The 22,007-nt window shown below is 37.5% G+C and overlaps 1 protein-coding gene across 1 annotated transcript in view; it reads left to right on the top strand.

Moving 5' to 3' along the window:
• Cntnap2 (contactin associated protein 2) overlaps positions 1-22,007 on the top strand; it is a 1,481,094-nt gene that overhangs the window by 464,220 nt on the left and 994,867 nt on the right. The gene's annotated exons all lie outside the window — the stretch shown is intronic.

Here is a 22,007-nt window from a genome sequence, read left to right as displayed (position 1 = left end):
GCAAATACATCTCATTAGTATATAAATTTGCTTCAATCTTAAATAAGTGATAAAAGTATATGTAAGCAAAACAGTTTTTAAATAAACATCTTTGTGACTTATTGCTATGAATTTTGGGTTACTCTGCGTATTTTATGTGCCTCTTCATCTGGAATCACAGGTGCGGAAGCAATGTGAGAAGTCCTGCGCTCCTCAGTTCTGATGGAGTGGAGCGACTAGTAACAGCAGCAACCTTTCTCAAACATCATCTGCTTTTCAACTCATGGTCACAGACACAAAAGGTGTGACTTCTCCTAGGAGTCACTAAGAGCCATAGTTTCTGAAGAAAGTGTTATTTTTAAGCCATTCAATGGGGGAAATTGATTAGCAAAATTCAAGGTAATTGAGCCATGATCGTTAGGGTTCAACCTGGGGTTAAAGGAAACTTTTTTTCCTGGAAGTCCAGAGATGATGTGTAACGTGAAAAATAAAAGACCCAGAGACTGATGTTAGGGTTCAAGCTTCAAGCTGAAGATCAGGAAAGCAAAGCAACTGGCCACTACCTCTCACTTCTAGCTCAGGCTGAAAGGGCTGATCCACACACAAGCTCTTCACCAAGCCTCAAACTGCTGCCTCTCCTCAGCTTGGCTGGAGAATGAATCCTCTCTGAGACCTTGCTTCTGTCTTATATACTTCCCTAATTTGGGGATTAAAGGTGTGAGCTATAATTCTCTTTTAGACTAACTTACTCTTGTGAGGATCTGGGTGGCCTTGAACTCACAGAGATCTGTCTATCTCTTAATCCTGACCTAGGATTAAAGGTGTGTACCACCACCTCCTAGCTTCTGGATGCTGGGATTAAAAGTGTGTGCCCGGCTATAGCTTGTGGCTGACCTTGCTTTCTAAATCCTCAGTCAAACTTTAGTAAATCATAAATAATATGTCACTACAATGGTGGGGTTTAGGCTAATGAGAATCAGGATATACTTCAGTGTCAGAACACTTACGTGGTCTGCATATAGTTCTGAATTAAATCCCCACCATGGAAAGAAAGAGGAAGAGGAAAAGGAGAAGTAAAGAGAGAGAGAATAAATATGAACTTCCCTTATAAAAAGTTTCATTGAAGATGGGATTGTATGGTTTAAAGAGGGGAAAACAAAATACACAGATTTCTCTACTGGAGTGTTGTCCCCTTCTGATTTAAAACTCTTTGCAATCATGTGTCTGTGAGGCATAAAGGATCCTTAATCATGGTTGATAAGTTAATCAAGGAAAACTCTTAAGTTTAGATGTCAAATTAGGTTTAATATTGAAGAAAAAGAGTCACATTTTTCCTTTGTTTCTTTTGGGGGTGAGATAGGGTCTCACTCTGTTCCTCTATCTATCCTATAACTCGCTATGTAGACTAGGTTGACCTCAAACTTAGAGATCTATCTGCCTTTGCCTCCTGCTGGTGTTAAAGGTGTGCACCACCATGCCCAATTTGGGAGCAACTTTTTAAAGCCTATGGAATTGTCGTGAAATTCCTTTCATAACTTTGATGAAGCCTTCCTAAATCTCCTAGTTTACCAATAACAATAATAAATTTTAGTGGTATCTATTATTTTTAGTTGGGGGACCTGCATGTGGAAATAAGAGGACAATTTTCAGGGGTTTTTAGGCTTTGAACACTGGTCACCACTACTGCCTTGAGGACCAGCTCCCAGAAGCTCAGGGTTTGAGGGGGAGCTACTGAGTCAGTGAACTAATCACTCAACACAAAATTGGAAAATTTAAAAGAAATGGACAATTTTCTTAATAAATACTTTTCCCAAAGTTAAATCAAAATCAGATAAACAATTTAAATAGAGCTATAAACCTATAGTCCCCAGGGAAATAGAAGCCATCATTAAAAATCTTCTAATGGGGGAAAAATGGGAGGCCAGATGGTTTTAGTGAAGAATTCTTCCAGACATTGAAGGAAGAGCTAATACCAATACTCCTCAAATTATTCCACAAAATAAAAACAGAAAGAACACTGCCAAATTCATTTTATGAAGCCACTGTCACCCCGATACCCATACCACACAAAGACACAGCAAAGAAAGACAATTACAGACCAATTTCCCTCATGAACATACATGGAAAAAAATACTCAATACAATACTCAAAGACTGTATCCAAGTTTTCATCAAAAAGATTATCCACCATGATCAAGTTGGCTTTGTCTCAGAGATGCAGGGATGGTTCAACATATAAAAATCTGTCAGTGTAGTCCACCATATAAACAAACTGAAAGAAAGAACAAAAATCACATGATCATCTCATTAGAGGCTGAAAAAGCCTTTGACAAAAATCTAACACACCTTCATGATAAAAGTGTTGGAGAGATCAATGATGCATGGTACATAGATATTTCTTTTCAACAAGTAGATCATTTAAATAAATTTCCCTGTGTTTTTAGTACAGGTTTTTCTCTTTTTTATCTGCTGTGAACTCTTCTTCATCTGCTTGGGTGTTCTGTGACAATAATGCTCAGTGCTTAGAGTTACCCAGAAGGTCAACTACAGAGCAATACCCCAATATGCAACCTTGATTTACGTGTATTCTGCACAAAATTTCAGGTTGTTTTTTTTTCTTCAAAACTGGGTTTTGATCATTGGTGTTTCTAGTTACCTGTACAATGTATGGAGATTCTTGTTCTTATTTTAAGAGGTTAGCACTGGAAGAATTTCATAATTGGCCTGTATCAATTATTCCTCATCATGTTGATAAGAGTTTCTTGGCCAAAATAAAATAATGTATTCCTATGGTATTATATTGTGAAGAGAATTTTCTGTCCTATTTAGTCCCATAGCCCTTTAGTCACAAATAAACACAGAGAGGCTTATATTAATTATAAACTGTTTGACTGATGGCTCAGGCTTCTTATTATCTAGCTCTCTCTTAATTATTAACACATGCCTATGACTCTATGTATCTCCTCATGGTCTTGGCTTTCTGGAGAATGCTGAGGTGTCCTACCTTCCTGGTAGCTATATGGCATCTTCCTAGTGACTCTCTCTCTCTCTTCCTCTCACAGCATTCTCCTAGTCTGGCAGCCCTGCCTATATTCTCTGCCTGGCTATTGGCAGAAACAGCTTTATTGATCAACCAATAAAAGAAATATATATTCACAGCATAGAGAAGAACTTCCCCCATCATTCTGTTCTCTTCCATATGTACTCTTCTAAACCTGTGCTGTTGTAGCTTGCTACACTGTTTGCTTCTTGTTTGTATCCAGCTGTAAGTAGCACATCCCTGAGTATACATAGATAAGCCACAGTACAGGTATGTGCCAATCACGAACCCAAAATCTGTACTTCTTTATTTTTTTTGCTTTTCAAGACAGACTTTCTCCATTTGATGGCACTAGCTCTTCTGGAACTTGCTTTGTAAACCAGGCTGGCCTCAAACTCACAGATATATCCCATACCTCTGCCTTCTGAGTGCTGAGATTAAAAGCATGTGCTACCACCACCCAGCTCATAATCAGAAATTTTAAATAATATAATAAAAAACTAATTTTAAAATGTGGCTTTCATTTTTTACACCTACTGTGTTCTAGTTTAAAGTATATACCTATAAGTCAAACACGTACAGCACTTCCTGCCTATAAATATTATTTTAATGTGATTACTGATAGGATTTTTTCCCATTTGTATTTTTTACCACTTGGAAGAAAAACTACCAAAAGGGCAGTTGACACTCAAAAATGATTGTTGTTGAATGGGATGCTGCAGAGGAGAGGTGGTTCATAAATATCTAGAGATTTGCCTTTCATGGTTCACTTATCATTATTAGCCCAGTTGGCAGAAATGATATTGAGCAAAAATTCACAGAAGATGCCCCTGGTGCCAAAGATCACTGGAAGAGCAATAAAGAGGTAGGCAAAAACAAACAAACACCAGTTTGCAGAGGGTAAGGACTAATCTTTTGCCTGTGTTGACAGCAGAAGGGCATCATCTAGGTAGTGCTTTTGAGTTAAGAGTATAATCATTGAGTAGAAAGCATTAATAACAGGGAATTCTATTAAAGTAGAGTTATATAGAATTATCTGAAATGAGGAGCTGTGGTTTTATTAGGCATTTTATGGTGTAATTCTAAAATAATGATTTGCATTCAAATATGAAGGATTGCACCTACACATAACATTTGAAGATACCTTTTCCAGTCTAGAACTCTAGTCTAGAAAAAAAGTCTAGACAAAAGTCTAGAAAAAAGTCTAGACAAAAGTCACCATAGTGACTTTTTAAGTTGATGTGTCTGAGAGCTGAGTGGGCAGATAACCTCCTTAACTCAAGAACAGACCTGGAACTATCTGGTACAAAGAGTTATAAATGGTCTCTCATTTAATGAAAATCACTTTAACTCACAGTTCTCTATGTTTATTCTAGAACCAATACTTTGACAAATATTTAAAATAAAAGATGGAATTACTGAAACATTCAGCTTTAAAGAGGGCCATTATAAATCAGGGCCTGGGTAGTGATTGAAACATGCCTGCTATGCAAGCATGGTGACCTGAGTTTGGATGGTCTAGAACTCAAATAAAAGATCCAGACTGACAGCAAGTGCCTGTAACCTCTTTCCTTTGAGAGTGGAGATGGATGAATCCCAGAAGGTCATTGACCAGCCAGCCTAAACAAATTGATGAGCTTCTATTTCAGTAAGAGACCTTGTCTCAAAAAATGAAGTGGTGTGTAATGGAAGAAGCCTCAGGACTCTGTGTATACACAGCACACACAGCTCCCACACACACACAGAAAGTACAAACAGATAACTCATTGTAAGTTTTGCTTTATTGCACAGTTTAGAAAATACTGACAAAATAGATTTCAGAAATAATCTGCTGAGCAGTGAGTATTGTCCGAATTCTTGTGTTTCTATTATTCTACACTTTGTTTTTTTAGCTCTGCTTCTGCCACACTGCTGTGACAGAGCTGACAGTCATCGACTAAACATTATATAACTCCAATTTCCCTTTAAGATACAGGAGGATAGAAAATGTGTGCCTTTGGGACATGAAAACCCATTAAGATGCTCTGCAACCATCCTAATACCCATTTCTTTAGCAGGTGGCTCCTTGAAGATAGGAACCTGAAGTTGTCCAATAGCATGTTACCATTTGGGTATAGGAAGGAAAGGGATGCCTTCATTTGGGTAAGGAGAGGGTGCCAGGGACCTCACATCAAAGATCCCAGTTGGATACTACAATGATTTGAGTCATACTCTGCTTTCCCATTATTTTTCAGCTCATTTTCTTCTGAGCCATACAAGTTTGAATTTATAAAATTTAGGCAAATATTTTATAGAAATTACAAAGCTGAATTTTGTTTGAATCATTAGAACATAGTTAGAAAAATTTCTTGATGTCAGGAAGCATAGCACTCACTTTTCATTTTTATAGTATTTACAAGTATGTCCTCAGAAAGTGATGGAGGAATTGATTTAAGTGCCCTTGCTATTTGGAGAGAGCTTGTTTCCTATAAATAAGGGTGATTTTGTGGCCTTGCAGGAAATTGTACAATATTGAGTTACCTGAAACATATGTGGAAAGAAGATAAAAGATGAAACATGTTTCAGTCCAGACAGATGCTTCTAAATCAAATCGTGTTACTAAGAGTAATAGCAACTTTTTTCCAAAATGGCATAATTTTTGTAATAATGAATTTGTCTTAAAATAGAAGCAGATTGAATATGAACAATAATAAGAAGCTTAAGTCAAAGCAAATAAAATACAACCTTTAAGATTTTAAATGGAAAACTGGGAATGGGAGAAAAGTCAGGAAAACTTGTCAACAAAATGACAATGTCCATGTGGTACAGTATAATCAAGTGATATAATTAAATAATAATAGGTCATATGACCTGCAGTGCTAACCCAGGAGAACACAAAGCTACAGAAACTACACAAAAATTTAGCTAGATGTGGTAACACGCATTTTTATGTAGTGACAAACACCTGCAATGCCAGGACTCAGGAAGCAGAACCAGGAGTTTTTTTGTGAGCTCACAGCCAGCTTGATCAACTCAGTGAGTCCTAATCCAGCCAGGGCTTCAATATGAGACTTCATATCAAAACGGAAAAGAAAAAGAACAAACAAACAAACAAACAAAACAGTGGAATTATATAAAAAATTATGGCCAGATTCATAGTTTCATTATACTTTTAATGTAGACCATCACTCACGTTTTTCCCCTATAAGGAGTCATATCGGGATAATGTTTCTTCTTCCCATTCCTTGCCTACTGTGTCCTCCTAACTCTCTTTCACTTGTTATTCATTATCATATTCCTCATCGGCTTCTTTTCCTTGCTTTACTTGACGACTGATAGGCATTGAAGAGCTTGCTAGTCCCTTTCTGAAGTGGTCTCCTCTATTTTCTTTTCCTGCTAATTTTCTTCTTCCTTTACTGCCTTTATACTTCATATTTCAATCCTTGATGGCCTTGTCTTGAAATGATGCCCTGGCTATTCTCTACTTGTCCTTTAGCTCTCTGATTCACAGTTAATGCCCCCAGGAAATTGTTTACCAATCAGTCTTATCTAGATTAATCAATTTCTCCATCCCAGCAGGCTTTATTTTAAAACAATTATCTCTGTCTGAAATTGGTCCTATTAAACTATTACTACTGATGTGCATTTTATCTATTTTTATGTGAAAGAATGTCAATTGTATGTGCCTCTGTTCTCTAAAACTCTCCAGTATTCCTGGTGCCTGAAATATTGCCAGGCATACAGCAGAAGATCAACAAAAGAGTGACAGACAACAAGGCCCGTAGAGGTAAAGTCCATGTGACTCTTTAAGCTCTGAAAACTAAAGTTCAAAACTTAAATTTGCCCAGTAACCCTACAGAGGAAATCAGCATCTGACTGGCCTCTTCCTTTCATACCTATGAAAAACCTCCCATGCATTATCAGAATGGTCTGGATGGCTTCCCATTATCCATGACAAAATTAGGATAGAATATGCTAGAAGCCAAGTATAATGTCAACCTTTTTACATATAATTTAAGTGCTTTCAGTTTTCTTCATTGAGTATTTTATGGCTTAAAAAATTATTGTTTCTGAATTCTTTAAAAAACCATAGCCAGGATTCGCTATCAAATGTCAGTTCTTTAATGTTTATTTGTCTATTTATCTCACTAAATACAAGCAAAATTCCTTTGGAAAAATGTCTTAAGTATCTTCACCTCATACACAAAAGGGTTTTATAAAGGTTTTTAAAAACATGTCAAACTATTAATTTTAGAATACCCCACTTTTCTTGCTTCACCTTCCCTTCCATTGTGGACTCTACCATCAAAGTGTTAAGAAAAAAAAATGTATATAGCTTATTCTCATCAGTTAGTACAGAGTTGTTTATGTGTAGCCCTTGGAAATTCTGAATCGATGACTACCAAACCATTTCTCCTATGGGAAATACAGGGATATGTTCCTACAAGGCTCTGATCACAATATTTGCATCAACAAGTCAATAGGTTCCTTGTTTTATTTATATTTCTGTTTAGGCTACTGTATTGAATATACAACATTGATTCATAAACACTGAACCCATGGCCAACAGCATTTTGATATATGCCTTTGAGAAGCAGATATACCCAGCACGCTTTCCTGTGTGTAAGGGATGTCACAGTCCTCTTGCCCTTAGAAACACTAAGCAGTTCATCAAAGCATGGTATGAAGTGAACAGTAGGAAGAAAAGTTTTTGTGGGATAAGAAATGAAATGAGGGTAGAGTGTTGACTAATTCTACATTAGTTTGGAATGCTACTCAAGTTTCTCACCACTCTGTACATTTGTAAGTCTGCAAATGATCATGAAAACATCCTGACTATAGATGGGTAAGATTGCCAACAAGTAGGTGAATTCACAAATAGTAAGCATCAACTCTACATGAAAAATAAAATCAACAAATCTTAAATGAACCACTTAAGGAAGTGTGTGTGTGTGTGTGTGTGTGTGTGTGTGTGTGTGTGTGTGTGTGTGTGTGTGTGTGCGCGCGCGCGCGCGCGCGTGCGCGCGCGTGCGCGCACACTCATGTGTGTGGGTGCATCCACACATATATGATTGTGTGCATGTGATGGCCAGATGTCAATTGTGAGTGTTGTATCATTCTTCAGGAGCCACCCACCTTATTTTTGAGGCAGTGTCTCTCACTGGTACCAGAGCCTCATAGATTAGTCCAGGGTGACTGGCCAATGAGCTCCATGGATCTGGACATTTCTGCTTCCTCAACACTGGGATTAAAAATGCATGCCCAGGCTTTTACATGTAACCTGGAGTTTGAACACAAGTTTGTTTACACAGTGAACATTCTATCTAACTTATCTAACTGAACTGCCTCCTTAGCCTCCATTAATTAATTCTGATACACACATATATATCTCCATTACCCAGGTCAGAATACTTTCATTTGCCATGAAATTTCTTCCAGATTCACACTTGCATCCAAATTACCTTAGTAGCCGCTGTTTTGACTTTTTCTTTAAATTTTTATTCAATAGTATATTGTGTATATGTATGATAGATTCGTGTGAATGAAGGTTCAAGCACGCCATGACACATGTGTGAAGGTCAAAGGACAATCTTGGAAGTTGATTAAGTCCTTCAACCTTCATGGGGGTTCCAGAGATCAACCTCAGCTTGCCTTCCTTGCATGAAGAGGTGCTTTGATGTGCTGAGACAACTTGTTGGCCTCTACTCTTGGGATTTTGCTATCATAGATTAGTCTTTTCTGTTCTCAGATTTCATCTAAAAATTTATATCATATGCTATTTTTGAAATATTTATATATTTTTCTTTACATATATGCATTCGTTTCCTTCATTGTATGTTCACCATGTGTGTGCCTAGTTTCACTGATGCCAGCAGAGGTCATTAGATAACCAGTACTGATTTTACAGACAGTTGTGAGCTGCTATTTAGTTGCTGGAAACAGAACTCAGGTCCTCTGTGAGAGCAGCATGTGCTCTTAACCACTGAGCCACCTCTACAGCCCCAAAGTATACTATTTTGAAAACCTACACCTTTTTCATGAATCACAATTTAAAAAAATAGTTCCTTCTCTTCACGGTACAGCCTTTCCTTTTTGTAAGTATGCTTTACAAATATAAAAGTATTTCCACCTGGGTGCTGTTATGAGAAGAAACTGTTAGAAATTTGACAGCATAAACTTTGATTCTGGTGGATAAATATTTAGAATTTCAGTTGTTGACCCATAATATCAGTATGTTCAGTTTTGTTTTAAAACTGCCACAACCCAAATGGTTGTAAAATTTGATACTCACTCCAGCAATGAATGGAAGTGCAAGAGGCCCCAGATCATAACCAGTAGCTTTAGATTTGAACAGTAAAATGAATGGGAAAGTGAGTAACCTTAATTTCCCTAATAAGGAACTAAATCTGGCGCTGTCTTGTGTCTGTGCAGGTGTTTATGTTTCATCTTAATTTGTGACAGGGTCTGTGTAGACTTTGGCCTCTTACATCACTGATTTGCAAACACTTTTAGTATATCTCAGATTGTATGTGTTGCAGATATATTCTCTCAGTTTCAGTCTTCTCTGAATTTGATCTCTGTTGGGAAATCCCTGCCAACCCAAGACCTTAAGAATATCCTATTAGAAACTTTACCGATTATACTTTTCTGTCTAGGCCTAAAATCCACCTAGATTTTTGGGGTATTGTTGTATAAAGTAAAAATCAATGTACATTTTCTCTAGATTTAAACAGTAAATTCAGTAATTTTGGAAAAAAAACAAAGGGATCTAAAAAAGAATGTTTCACTTCTTCTCTCGAACTGCGTTAGTGTGTTTGTCAAAAGACAGTTGGACACGTGTGGGAATGGCAGTCTGATTTTCTGGATTAGTAGAACTTCATCATGAATTTCAAAAATAAGTTAAAAATCTGATACTTTTTTCTTCTCTTGTTATTTTGAGTATTTAAGGGGTTTCATTTGCTTATAATTTTTATCATATTCTTGTCTACTCATGCAAAGATGTGTGATAGGGGTTGTGATTAGAGTTTCCACTTATCAGCTCTTAATTTTCTCTCAGTAGTAGTTTAGATGTGACAATGGAGAACTCTGAAAACTCCTCAAGGGAGGCTAGTGTGAAGACAAGTTAAGAACCGCTAACCAGGGTACTTTCTTCCTCGGATGATTCTGGATATCTATAAAGGAGACTTTCTCCCCTAAGAAACTTGTATTAAAACTGGGCATGATTTTCATGCCTGTAATCCCAGTCCCATCATACAGGTAGTTGAATAGAATGCTAAGAGTTAGCGGAAAATCTGGGATTCATAGCAAGACCTTGCAGGGAGAGTGAGATTTGGGAGTGCAATATTTTTCATTTCTCGCAGCTTAAGTGTCATATAGAAATCTCATGTGGTATGCTCTACACAGTACATCACTGTTAAAAGTCCAATTCAAGTGGTCCTTTCAGAACATAGATGTGTTCCAAAGTGACCTTCTACCTTTATGATTTGTATGAAAGCATTTGAAAAGTCTATCTGTAGCTGAATATACATATCTTGCAGGGCCTGATTGCACAGACCAGTAATCTCAGCTATTCTGGAAGCCAAGGCAGGAGAATCACAAGTTCAAGGCCAGCTGAGTTACAGAGTGAGTTTGAGGTAACCTGGGAAAATTGGTGACCCTACTATCTCCAAATATAAAACAACAAGGCTAGAGATATGACTCAGTACAGATGCTCAAGGCCCTAGGTTCAAAACACAGTCATAATAAAATAAGTAAAAACCATAGAGAAGTGTTCTGTGCCTGCCCACATGCCATATAATGCACTTTGCTTGACTATCATAGTGGGCATTTATTTATTTATTTATTTATTTATTTATTTATTTATTTATTGAAGGTGCTTTGTTTTGGCATACGAAACATAGCAATGAATTAGATTGACTCTCTGGTGGAATTTACATAATGTAGGAAGTATATGATGTGTACATAGAAACATTGATTTCTTTTTCTTCCTGTCTTATGAAATAGTTTGTATTAAGCCAAAGCCTGAAAATCCCATCACTGTAACTTTATTTGAATCATTTTCCAACAGATGTTGCATCTTACTTTGTGACTATATTTGAAATACTTTACTTTTTCAATATTCATTAAACCATTATTTTCTTCTTGTCTCTAATAAGGGCAACATCTGTTTCTCCTTGCTCAATCAAGCCACCCACCTCAAGAGTCCTACTTTAGAAATAATACCATTTTGACAACAGCACAGATCGAATGCACTTCATTAACATTTTATATTTGCATCTGAAACAAGTTTTTCTAACAATTATGTGTTAGGGAGATGTTAGAAAAGATATTACTAAACAATTTAGTCACTGTATAGGAAAAAACAAGGACAAAAGCTGGGATATGCCTTGAAAAACATGGATTTTAAGTTAAACCTCACTTGGTAAAATAAAATTTACTTTTTAATATGCAGTTGAAATTTTTGTTTTGAGTATTACTAAGTAACTGGAGACATACAGCAAAAAGTGGCATTAAATAAAAATAATCTGATTCAAGGATTAAGTTAAAACTCCTACAACTCTAGGAAAATGATAGATACATAAATGATAGAAAGACAGAAACAGAAAGTCAGATGAATGTGCTATTTTTTGTTTTATTTTATTTTTGATTTTTTAAAATTAGTAACAAGCTTGCTTCACATATCAATCCCTGTTCCCTGTCCCTCGCCCCCCACCAACAACCCCCAGTTCCCACCCCATCTCCCCTCTGCTCCCCAGGGAAGGTGAGGCCCATCATGGGGGATCTCCAAAGTCTGTCGTTTCCTCCCAGGCGGGGCCTAGACCCTCCCCATGTGTCCAGACTGATAGATCATCCCAAAGTCCATTCATGTGCCAGGAATAAATACGGTCTACTCCCTGAGGCCCCAAAGATTGCTGAGGCCTCCTCACTGACACCCACATTCAGGGGGTCAGCATAATCTCATGCTGGTCTATTTTTTTTATGTTAGGTTGACTTGGATGGAAGCATTTGGGAAGAAAGAGCCTCAGTTGAGAAAACGGCCTCACCCGATTATCCTCTGGGCAAGTCAGTGGTGTGTTTTCATCACTGACAACTGATCTGGGGGTGGTGTAGATCACTGTGGGCAGTGTCACCCCTGGGCTGCTGATCCAGGGGTACACAAGAAATTAGGCTAAGTGGGTAAGCCAGTAAGAAGCACTCCTCCAGGGCTCTGTTCCTTCATGTGCATTCAGTTCCTTCTTCCACGTTCCAGCCAAGGGGTGCGCTGAACCCTTCAGACGCCACCTGTTTGTGAGCATGGTGTTTTATGTCAGAAACAAAAACCCTCAAGAGAGTAGATGTGAGTGTTTCTGTATGTGTGTTCACTGATTAATATTGTTGCTTGACATATATGGAACGTCCTCTGGTTATTCTTTCTCTACACCTTCTCTTCTCTTCTCCACATACTCACCAATATCCTCAGTCCCTTCCTAGGATCATAATGCTTGGTTTTATTTTGTGACTCAGCGCAACTAAGGCAGTCAATGTGTCCGTTGGGTTGGAATTGCCCAGTGAAACCTGGTGGCATCATTGGTGAGCATACAATTAAAAGCTATTCCCTGAGTTCATCAGTGAGGGGTGGGGTCCCTGTTACTTCCCCAATCATTCCTTCCTGCTGATGGGCACATTTTCTGATATTTCTGTAACTGTTGTGCCTTTGTGTTTGCAATAGCAATACCATATATTTTTAAAACAAAATTATTTTGGAAGATTGAGCTCTATTTTTTTCCACAGTCTTCACAATGAGAAGTTCTTCTGAACGGATTGCACTTTTGGAAATATTTCACCATGCTCAGAACTACTTAATATTGAATAATCTATCAGAAATGGCATATTTTGGGGAAGGGAAAGAAGACTGTTAGCTATAAAGGAGGGAGAATGATTTTTGGTGAATAGCTCAGAATTGGCCAAGATAGAGTCAGATACTGTCTCAACTCGGCCAGCTCCTTACCACTCACCTTGCAGTATTTAATTTATGTGACACAAAGGTATTTTTTTGTAAAAACAAACACTTTCTTTATTTCATAAAGATTGATATTTCCTAAATAAAAGTACAACAACCAAGTTTGAAATTTAGAGACAAAAAGACACAGCTGAAATGTATTAAGAGCTAATTCTATATCAGGTACTCTTTCAAAAGATAATATATGCAGGCACTTTTCAATTTATGATAGAACTATATTCTTATAATCCACTGCAAATTGAAAATATAAGTTGATGGTGCATTAAATGGCTCTGCCTACTGCATAGCATAGCTTAGCAGCCCAACACAGTGAGATGTCAGTCTTATATCTCATGGGGATGGGGAATGTCTGGGAGCTGTAGGCCTGTACCTTTGCTAAGCACCAGGAGATAGGATAGTGTCATGGGACCTAGAGTAGGTCAGAGTTCAGTTCTAACAGATGGATATGGCTTTTGTCCCAGTACAAGGTTAAAAAATGCATAAGTTGTACTATCCCAAGTCAAGGGCCATTTGTACATTCATTCCAGCAGCCCTATGAAGAGGTTAACAGGCAATAAGCAGAGTTATCATGAGAACAGAAATGAGACTTGAATGCAAACATCTCTCTAAATTCTTACCTATCATGCTTAGTCTTTTGATGATGAGAGTGAGAATCGGATATCCTGGGTACATTTCTGTCTCCGTTTCTTATGGGACTTCTTAAATGTGTGCTTGAATATAATAAATACAACACAAAGGTAAAGTATATATTGCTAGCATGCCTATTTAGAGTGTTAGTGTTCTATATGAAACGACTCTCTGTGGTAGGGCTGGGGAGATGCCTCAGTGGTGAAGAGTGCTTACCCCTCTTGCAGAAGATCCAGAATCAATTCTTAGAACCCGCCTGGTACTTAGCAGCTACCTAATAACTCCAGGAACAGGAAATCTTATGTCTTTTTCTGGCTGACCTTAAGGGCTCCTCTTGAGAATTGGGCATGCACACATACATTCAGTCACAAGCACATACATTTTTTTAAAAAAGCAAATAAATAAATAAATAAATAAATAAATAAATAATCCTTTTCTTACACAGAAATTATTTCGAGTATCATTTTTCTAAATGACAGATGGCCCAGGAAAAGGGAAAGACTAAATATATTATTATAGAGAAAGGATGAAGAAAGCCCACATTTTTCTCTTCATTCCTGTTTTATGTAGTGTTGTTTATGCTCACTTCAGCAGATGGCATGGTTACAGACAGAGGGATGTGAGCAAAGTACGTGGCATCCTTTCCACTCTCACTAGAACATGGGTGGCTGGAATCTAAAAAAGTAGAAATGATGCTCTTTGGAAGTCCAAGGTCTGTATTATCAGCTCAACTCTGAAAACTAACACAGCATAGTCAAGGTCACGGCTTCACTCATTATAAAATGGAAGAGTGAATACAAAGGTCTTTTGTTCCAAGTGTTACACAGTATGGAGCTGATTTAAACAAATGCTTGTGGGCTTTCTAAAATATGCCCAAGGGAAAAGGTCCTAAAATTTCCTCATCTAGTCTGTGCTATAAAATGTTCATCTAAAATACTTTTTAAAAGCGAAAGCATCAATGTAAAAGTATATTGAAAGACATACTGTATGTATGATATTCTAACACCATGGAAACCCAAGAGCAAAAATGATTGACAGCTGGCAGGTGAAATGGATGGCACCTGGGTTTATTTCTGGCCTGCATGACATAGGAGGCTTTCCCTGGAAAAGAGGCCCTCTGTAGATACAGTGGAAATGGAAGGGTATGTGTACGACCACTCTGATCACAGATGGTCAGGAACTATATGTAAAGGGTTTGTTATTGGTTTTCTTTTCATTTTTGTCTGACATCTGATGTTAGGGTTTCTAGTGCTGTGATAAAACCCCATGACTAAAAGACACACCTTGGGAGGAAATGATATATCTGGTTTATACTTGCACGTCACAGTCCTTCATAAAAGGAAGTATGGGCAAGAACTCAAGGTAGGGATCTCGAGGCAGGAACTGAAGCAGAAGGCATGGGGGAACACTGCTTATTTGGCTTGTTCCTTAGAGCCTGCTCATCAGGCTTTCTGATACACTGTAGGATCACCTACCCTGGTAGCACCAGTCAAAATGGGCTGGGCCCTCCCACATAAATCATTAGTCAAGAAATACCCCAAAAGAAAGTTACCTACAGACCGATCTTAAGGAAACATTTTCTCAGTTGTGGCTCCCTCTTCTCGGATTACCTAGTTTATGTCAAGTTGACAAAATATACCAAAATATACCATCCACAACGATCTCCTCAAAATAATTCATTATTCTTGAGAAACATAACTGAGGTTCATTCAGAGCTCTACCACTTACCACCTATAGTAGGCTTACATTTTATTAACCTTTGTCTCTTTGGTATATATGAGAATAATAATATTTAAAGTTTTTATGAAGTATAGATGAGCCAAATGCAAGTAAAGCACTCATCAGTGTGGTTAGCCCATAGAACCCAGAATAGTGTATCTATAAATACTCACATATGCAGAGATCATAAATTGGATTTCTCTCTGGAGAAAACCCTGAGGCTATTACTTTTTATAACATTTGGACAAAGAAATAGAAAAGAAATAGCACATTTTATTTTGAGCAATTTGGCCCGTCCTGGCTACACTGAGAATGAATTTCATTATATTCATGGGCCCCTTCCTTTCAAAGATCACTGAGGCATAGCTATTGATGATTAACAGTAAATGTTCCAAATAATAATTGGAATTAAAATGAGTAGAAACCATGGTTTAAACTTAGATATGGAGAGGTTCACTGTCAACAAAGCTCCTGCAATCTGAGGTCCAATTTCTCTGCTAATTAAGTTCCTTGAGAAAAATAAAATAACCTTTCATTTTTAATCTGATTAGAATAATAGGCCTTTTGTTGGGAACAATACAGGTGTTGATGTCACACTCAGAATTCAGTTTTGCGATGCAGTTTTCATGGGGGTTTTCTGAAAAGCTTTTTGATCTTTCATTTAGAACAGTTAAAATTATGTGACTTCTCTGCCCGAATGGATCTGTAGGCTTTGTGTTTGAATTTGTGATTGAATATTTGCAATAATGGTGTGTGTTCTTGAGACCTGTGTCCCCAAACTGCATTTCAGAGAAAGAATCAAAACTGTAAAGACAAAACCCCAAACCCAAATCAAAACAATACGCTCTTATAGTTAACTCACATCACATCCCATTTGCTGGTTAGAAGGAAAATGTTCGTGTGAAAATACATTTTTTTGTGACATTAATTGTGCTGGAGAACCCAAAAGGGCCTACTCAAATAGGAAGTGTTTCGGGATGCACTATTGCTGACAGCTTACTGATTTTAATTTAAGAATAAGACTGCATCTGCATAGTAATTTTACAGCACAGAGGGTTTGTTTGCATTGCTCTTCATGAATATTTGAAAGGCTAGAACGAATTAAATAATTATTTGCTAGTTTTTGTATGGACAGGAAGATAAAACTTTGAGATTAAACGATGTGGGAAAGATAGTCTTGTTCTAAAAAGAACGTGGAGTAACAACACTCCCCATTTTTTACAATGACGTAATTGTTTTATAAAGTAGCATAACTGTATAAAAATCATAAGGACCTATAAAAATTTGGAGACATATATACTATTTTACATTGGTATAGAACACAGAAGGAGAGAGAGGCAGGACAGGAAGGTAGCAAAGTCACAAAAGTGGTTGTTTGATAAATTATTTGCTATCGTGGATAACTAGGCTCAATCCCCCAAGGATTTCCTGAAAGTAAGGACCACTATGCCTGAGAGTATGGGTCACTGTCCCTAGCATGCAGGATTTGTCCAGCCAGACACTCCACTTTCCACGTCATTGCAAGTCACGGCAAAGTCTGAGGAAGCCGCTGAAGCTGGTTGCAGGGATGTATAAGGGATAGCTGAGTGACTGGAGTGTCAGTTATGGGTGTTAGAACAGAACAAATTTCCAGAAAGATGTATTAACATTGAAACAGACTACTTGGCAAGAATCAAATTTCATCTACAGGACTTACTTCTTCCTCTCAGCATCCATCCCTAAGCATATGAACGTCTCTTGCATAAAAGCCATCCATGGCCAGTGAAGCCTACAGCGTTTTCCATGGCTCCTCTCATCTTCAGCATCACTCTTCATGACAAATGGGCCAGACTCCTACTTCTTCCATCACCCCTCGGAATGAGTCAGTTGTTCTTCCACACCTAACGTGTACACGGTGCTGTTGAAATGTTAAGTTTTAACAAGCAATAAAATAGAGGGGGAAGAAAAGGAGAATCCTAACACCAGAAATCTTGTATCAAAAAGAGGGGGTTGGATAGATGAGACCTTAGTTAAGAGCACTTGCTGCTCTTTCAAAGGATCATGGTGGGATCCCAGAACCTACATGGTAGCTCACAACTACATGTAATTCCAGTTCTAGAGGATATGAGGCTCTCTTCTGGAATCCACAGACACTACCCACCCTAGAGTACATACGTACACCCACCCTTCAACATTCATATGCATAAAATAAACATAAATCAGCCTTTCTTTAGAAGCAGAAGAAACAAACAAAGGAACAAAGAAGCAAACACAAAGTAGACTTAATCACTAGCGGTTGTACGGGACAAAATGAAGTTCATTAAAAGAGTGTTATCAGGGGAGGGGGGTGTTATGAAAAATCTTTCTGCCAGTGGCCTGATCCCCAAGGCCACGTTGGCGCCCAGAATGACACACAGAGTCTTATATTATTTACAATGCTGCTGGCCAATTGACTAGGATTTCCTATATGCTAGCTCAGTCTTAACTATCATAAATCCATATTTTATAAGACTTATCTTATCGAGGATGCCTTCCACTGGCATCCTCTTCCCAGAATCACATGGCGACTCAGTAGAGAAGAGAGCAGGAGGAAGAGCAAGAGCAAAGAGGGAAATTTCCTGCTTATATTCCGAGTCTGCCTGCTATGTCACTTCCTGCCTGGATCACAAGACTTCTTTACTACATTTCCCAGAATCCTCCTTGACTCCTAGTCCCACCTATCTTGCTTCCCTATTGTCCAACAGTACTTAATTTATCAAACAATAAGACAAACACATACACAGAAGGACCTTCCCCACCAGGGGGTATCATTTTGCATACAGTTATGAAGACTTGCAAAGGCTGTAGTGAGGGAGTAAAACCACATAGACACCACAAAGAAAGCATTCAAGATGTGACACTTGACACCTCAGTCAGTATTAGGCCTTTAGCCAGTGCTGTTACTGAGGCCAGAAGCAACAGAAAACAATCATAAGGGAAATGCCAGGAACCAGCTTACATTTTTCAAGAGAGGATCAAAGCAAAAAAAATCATTGAGGGGACAATTTAATATGTTAGATTGATTTCTAGGTATGTAATCAAGAGGTTACAGTGTAATTCAAGTGATTGTTTACATGTATATACACTGTGAATACTATGAATACTCTATCTCTGTGTGTGAATACAGACATTTTTTGTTGGCTGTATGTACACATTTCTATGTTCAATGTGTTATGTGTAAACACTCATTTATATTACTTTTTAGTAATTTGAAAATTAGTCCATGTTGATTCCTTAAGAACAATTTGTATTGTTTCCCACTGAAGCAAAATATGCTTAATAAAGCTAGATTCTAATCCTGATGGAAAGAATGAGATGTCACTATATTTGTTTTCTTTAAAATATCAGTGTGTGTGTGTGTGTGTGTGTGTGTGTGTGTGTGTGTGTGTGTGTGTGTCTATTGTATGAATCAACAGTTAATGTTTTTAACGGAGTAACCATGGAGTCAATATCTGGTTAGAGTGGCCATATTATTGACTGGGACTGTTGTCTCAATTATTGTTGGAACAGTAATCTACAGACCAGGGGGCTTAAGTGTATCCCCATAGAACTTTCTATGGACACTAAACTTTGAATTTATGAGAATTTTTCATTTCTAAAACTGAGTAAGCTGTGTGTATTCTTTTTTTTTTAATTTCGTTTCAACCACTTAATAATATAAAAAGATTCTCAATATACACTTTGTATAAAAACAAGAGGACACCAGTTGGATGTGGTCCACACGATATGGCTTCTGGAATTAAGTAATTAAGGGCTTACTGAGATCCTTGATCTCTATGACATTGATGTACTCTGACTCTGGTTTTAAAGTCTTCATTGGCTGGCCTTCTCTTTCTTTGTGAAACTGATGTTCATCTTCATGGAACTCCTTCACTTCCCCAGGCAATCAGAAAAGACTAGAACAACATCCTGGCCTCCTTCATAGCATTGACCTTTTCAAGGTGAAATCAAAGCTCTTGGACTTCTCTCAGTGCTAGTGAAACTACCCCCAGATACTCTTGTCTAATGTTTTCTCTTCTGTTAGCAGCTAATTTTCCAATTATTTCCAGTGAAATGAACACAAGCTAAACAAAAGAATGCTGCCTGCCTATAGAATGCTTTGAGAAACTATGAAGAATAAATTTGGGAGGTGGGCATTGTAGGTTTATTTTACTGTTTTCTCTTTGCTGAAACAGAACCTCGTAAGTTACCATACTACCTGGTTTGATGATCAGCTAATCTTTATTTCCCATGATGATCAGTGCTTAATTAGCATGTTCAACTACACATGAAATCATTTCTTTAGTTCTTAATTTCTATAAACTGTTATACATAGATGAGGCCATTGAGAAAAAAACTAACCATTACTCCAAAAGATTTTAAAATTACAAAAGTAAGCAGAGATATTAAATCAATACTATAAATCTACTTCTGTCTCAAAATGGAACCTAACAAAGCTAGCCAGAAAATATGTTATTAAATTAAAATAATTTTTCATTTCTTCCCAAATGACTTTATTCAAACCATTCTTTCCCACAAGTATCCCAAATTGCATTCTAATTGTGTTTTTCTATAAGATTATGTTATATTATGCTTATTCAATTTGATAGAGGGACAAACCATCTAGAATGCTAAGGAAACACTAGATAATGCAAAATATAAGCAGCACCACACTTCTTTCTTTCTTTTTTATTTTATTAGTTCAAATTAGGAACAAGCTTGCTTCAGATATCAATCCCTTCTCCCTCTCCCTCCCCTCCCCCCAACATCCCACCTGCCCCTAGCCATCCCCCCTCCACTCCCCAGGCAGGGTAAGGCCCTCAAAAGGGGCTCCCAAAAGTCTACCCATCATCCTGGGCCAGGCCTAGGCCCTTCCCCATGTGTCCAGGTCAAGACAGCATCCCTTCAAATGGGATGGGCTCTCAAAATCCCTTCTTTTTTTTAAGACCTTACATATTTAATACCCCTGTACAAATGGGAAAAACATTTATAGACCAATTAAACATTTAAATATTTCTAGACCAATATGGCTGTTAATTTTTGTACAATGCCAACTCAGCACAGTAAACTGGGATACTTTTTTCCAAAGTTGACAGCACAGCTAAAGTTAACAAAAATTCAAATTATATATGTGTATATATATTTATATTTATATAAAAATACCAATAATGGCAGTATGTTATGCATCAATAGCAGCAACAGCTTTTCCAGGTTCTGCAGCCATTTGAACAAAATTGTAGAGACATCCAGCACTCTACATTTAAAAAAAAAAAAAAGTAAAAAACAAAATCCCAGAAAAACAGCACAGTTCTGTTACTCTTGTGGAACCTGGCACCATTTTTTGTTTAAATTAGCTTCTCAATCATCATCTGGAAGGAAACCATTCTGAGCAACAACATTAAAAACAGCTCTGATAAAGCACAGTCACTATTATGTATCATAAAGCAGGTCCATATATGAGTGAGTACTTATCATGCCAGTCTTTTTGTGATTGGGTTACCTCGCTCAGCTCAGAATGGTTTCTTCGAGTTCCAACCATTTTCTTGCAAATTTCAAGATTCCATTGGTTTTTTTTTTTCTGCTGAGTAGTTCTCCATTGTGTAAATGTACCACATTTTTGTAGATGAAAATATATTTAACCTTTACTTCTGAATCCCTAATTCTGTTGATATTTAAAAAAGTTTAAGGGTTAGAAAGATAGCTCAGTGGTTAAAAGTGCATACCACTCTTGTAGAGTTCCACAGTTCTGTTTCCCATCATCCAAACCAAGGAATAGGCAACAGCTGCCTATAACTCCACCTCTAGGATTTCCTACGTAATCTTCTTGCTCTATTGGCACTGTTATTCAGAGCCACACCCTTCCACATTCTCTCATACCCACACAGAAAAACATAATTTAAAAAAATAGAATAAAACTTTTAAAATATTATGTTTATTCCTATCAAACTGAATGAAGCTTGTACCTTTTAGCTGCATGAATTCCCTGAATGACTACAGACCAAATGTAAATGCAGATATTCCAAAGTGACAAGGAATGCATTTCAAATGAATTACTCAAGTAAGGGAAGTATCTTTTAAAGATTTATTTATTATGTATACAGTCTATACAGTCTATATAGTCTTCTGTCTGCAGGCCAGCAGTGGGCACCGGATTTCATCCATGGTGGTTGTGAGCCATCATGTGATTGCTGGGAATTGAACTCAGGACCTTTGGAAGAACAGTCAGTATTCTGAACCACTGAGCCATCTCTCCAGTCCTGAGCAAATTGAGAGCACGGGAAGAAGGGGGAGTGAGTTACGAGAATGAGAAGGGAAGAAGAGGAAGGATGCAGAGGTCATGAGGGAGCAGAAAGTTTGAGTCAGGTGAAGAATAGAAGAAAGGCTATGTGATAGGTAAGGTTTTAGTTAGAGGGATGGTAGGGGAGAACCGGAGGGAGAAGGGAACTGGGATTGCCATGTAAATCAATCTTGTTTGTAATTCAAATAAAAAATGATAAAAAAATAAAATAAAATGAACAAAAAATAAGGGAAATAATAGTTAATTCTGTAAATACTCTGTTTTGTATAAATTTATCCAAATATCAAACAAAACTCCATGAAGGTAATATAATTCTGGGATTTCAATAAAATCACTGTATGTAATGTTTAAAAACTGTGTTTAACTGAA

The sequence above is a fragment of the Cricetulus griseus genome (genome assembly GCF_003668045.3).
Source record: "Cricetulus griseus strain 17A/GY chromosome 1 unlocalized genomic scaffold, alternate assembly CriGri-PICRH-1.0 chr1_0, whole genome shotgun sequence".
Lineage (NCBI taxonomy): Eukaryota > Metazoa > Chordata > Mammalia > Rodentia > Cricetidae > Cricetulus > Cricetulus griseus.
The sequence above is the reverse complement of the archived record's forward strand: the minus strand, read 5'-3'. Positions and strand labels throughout refer to the sequence as shown.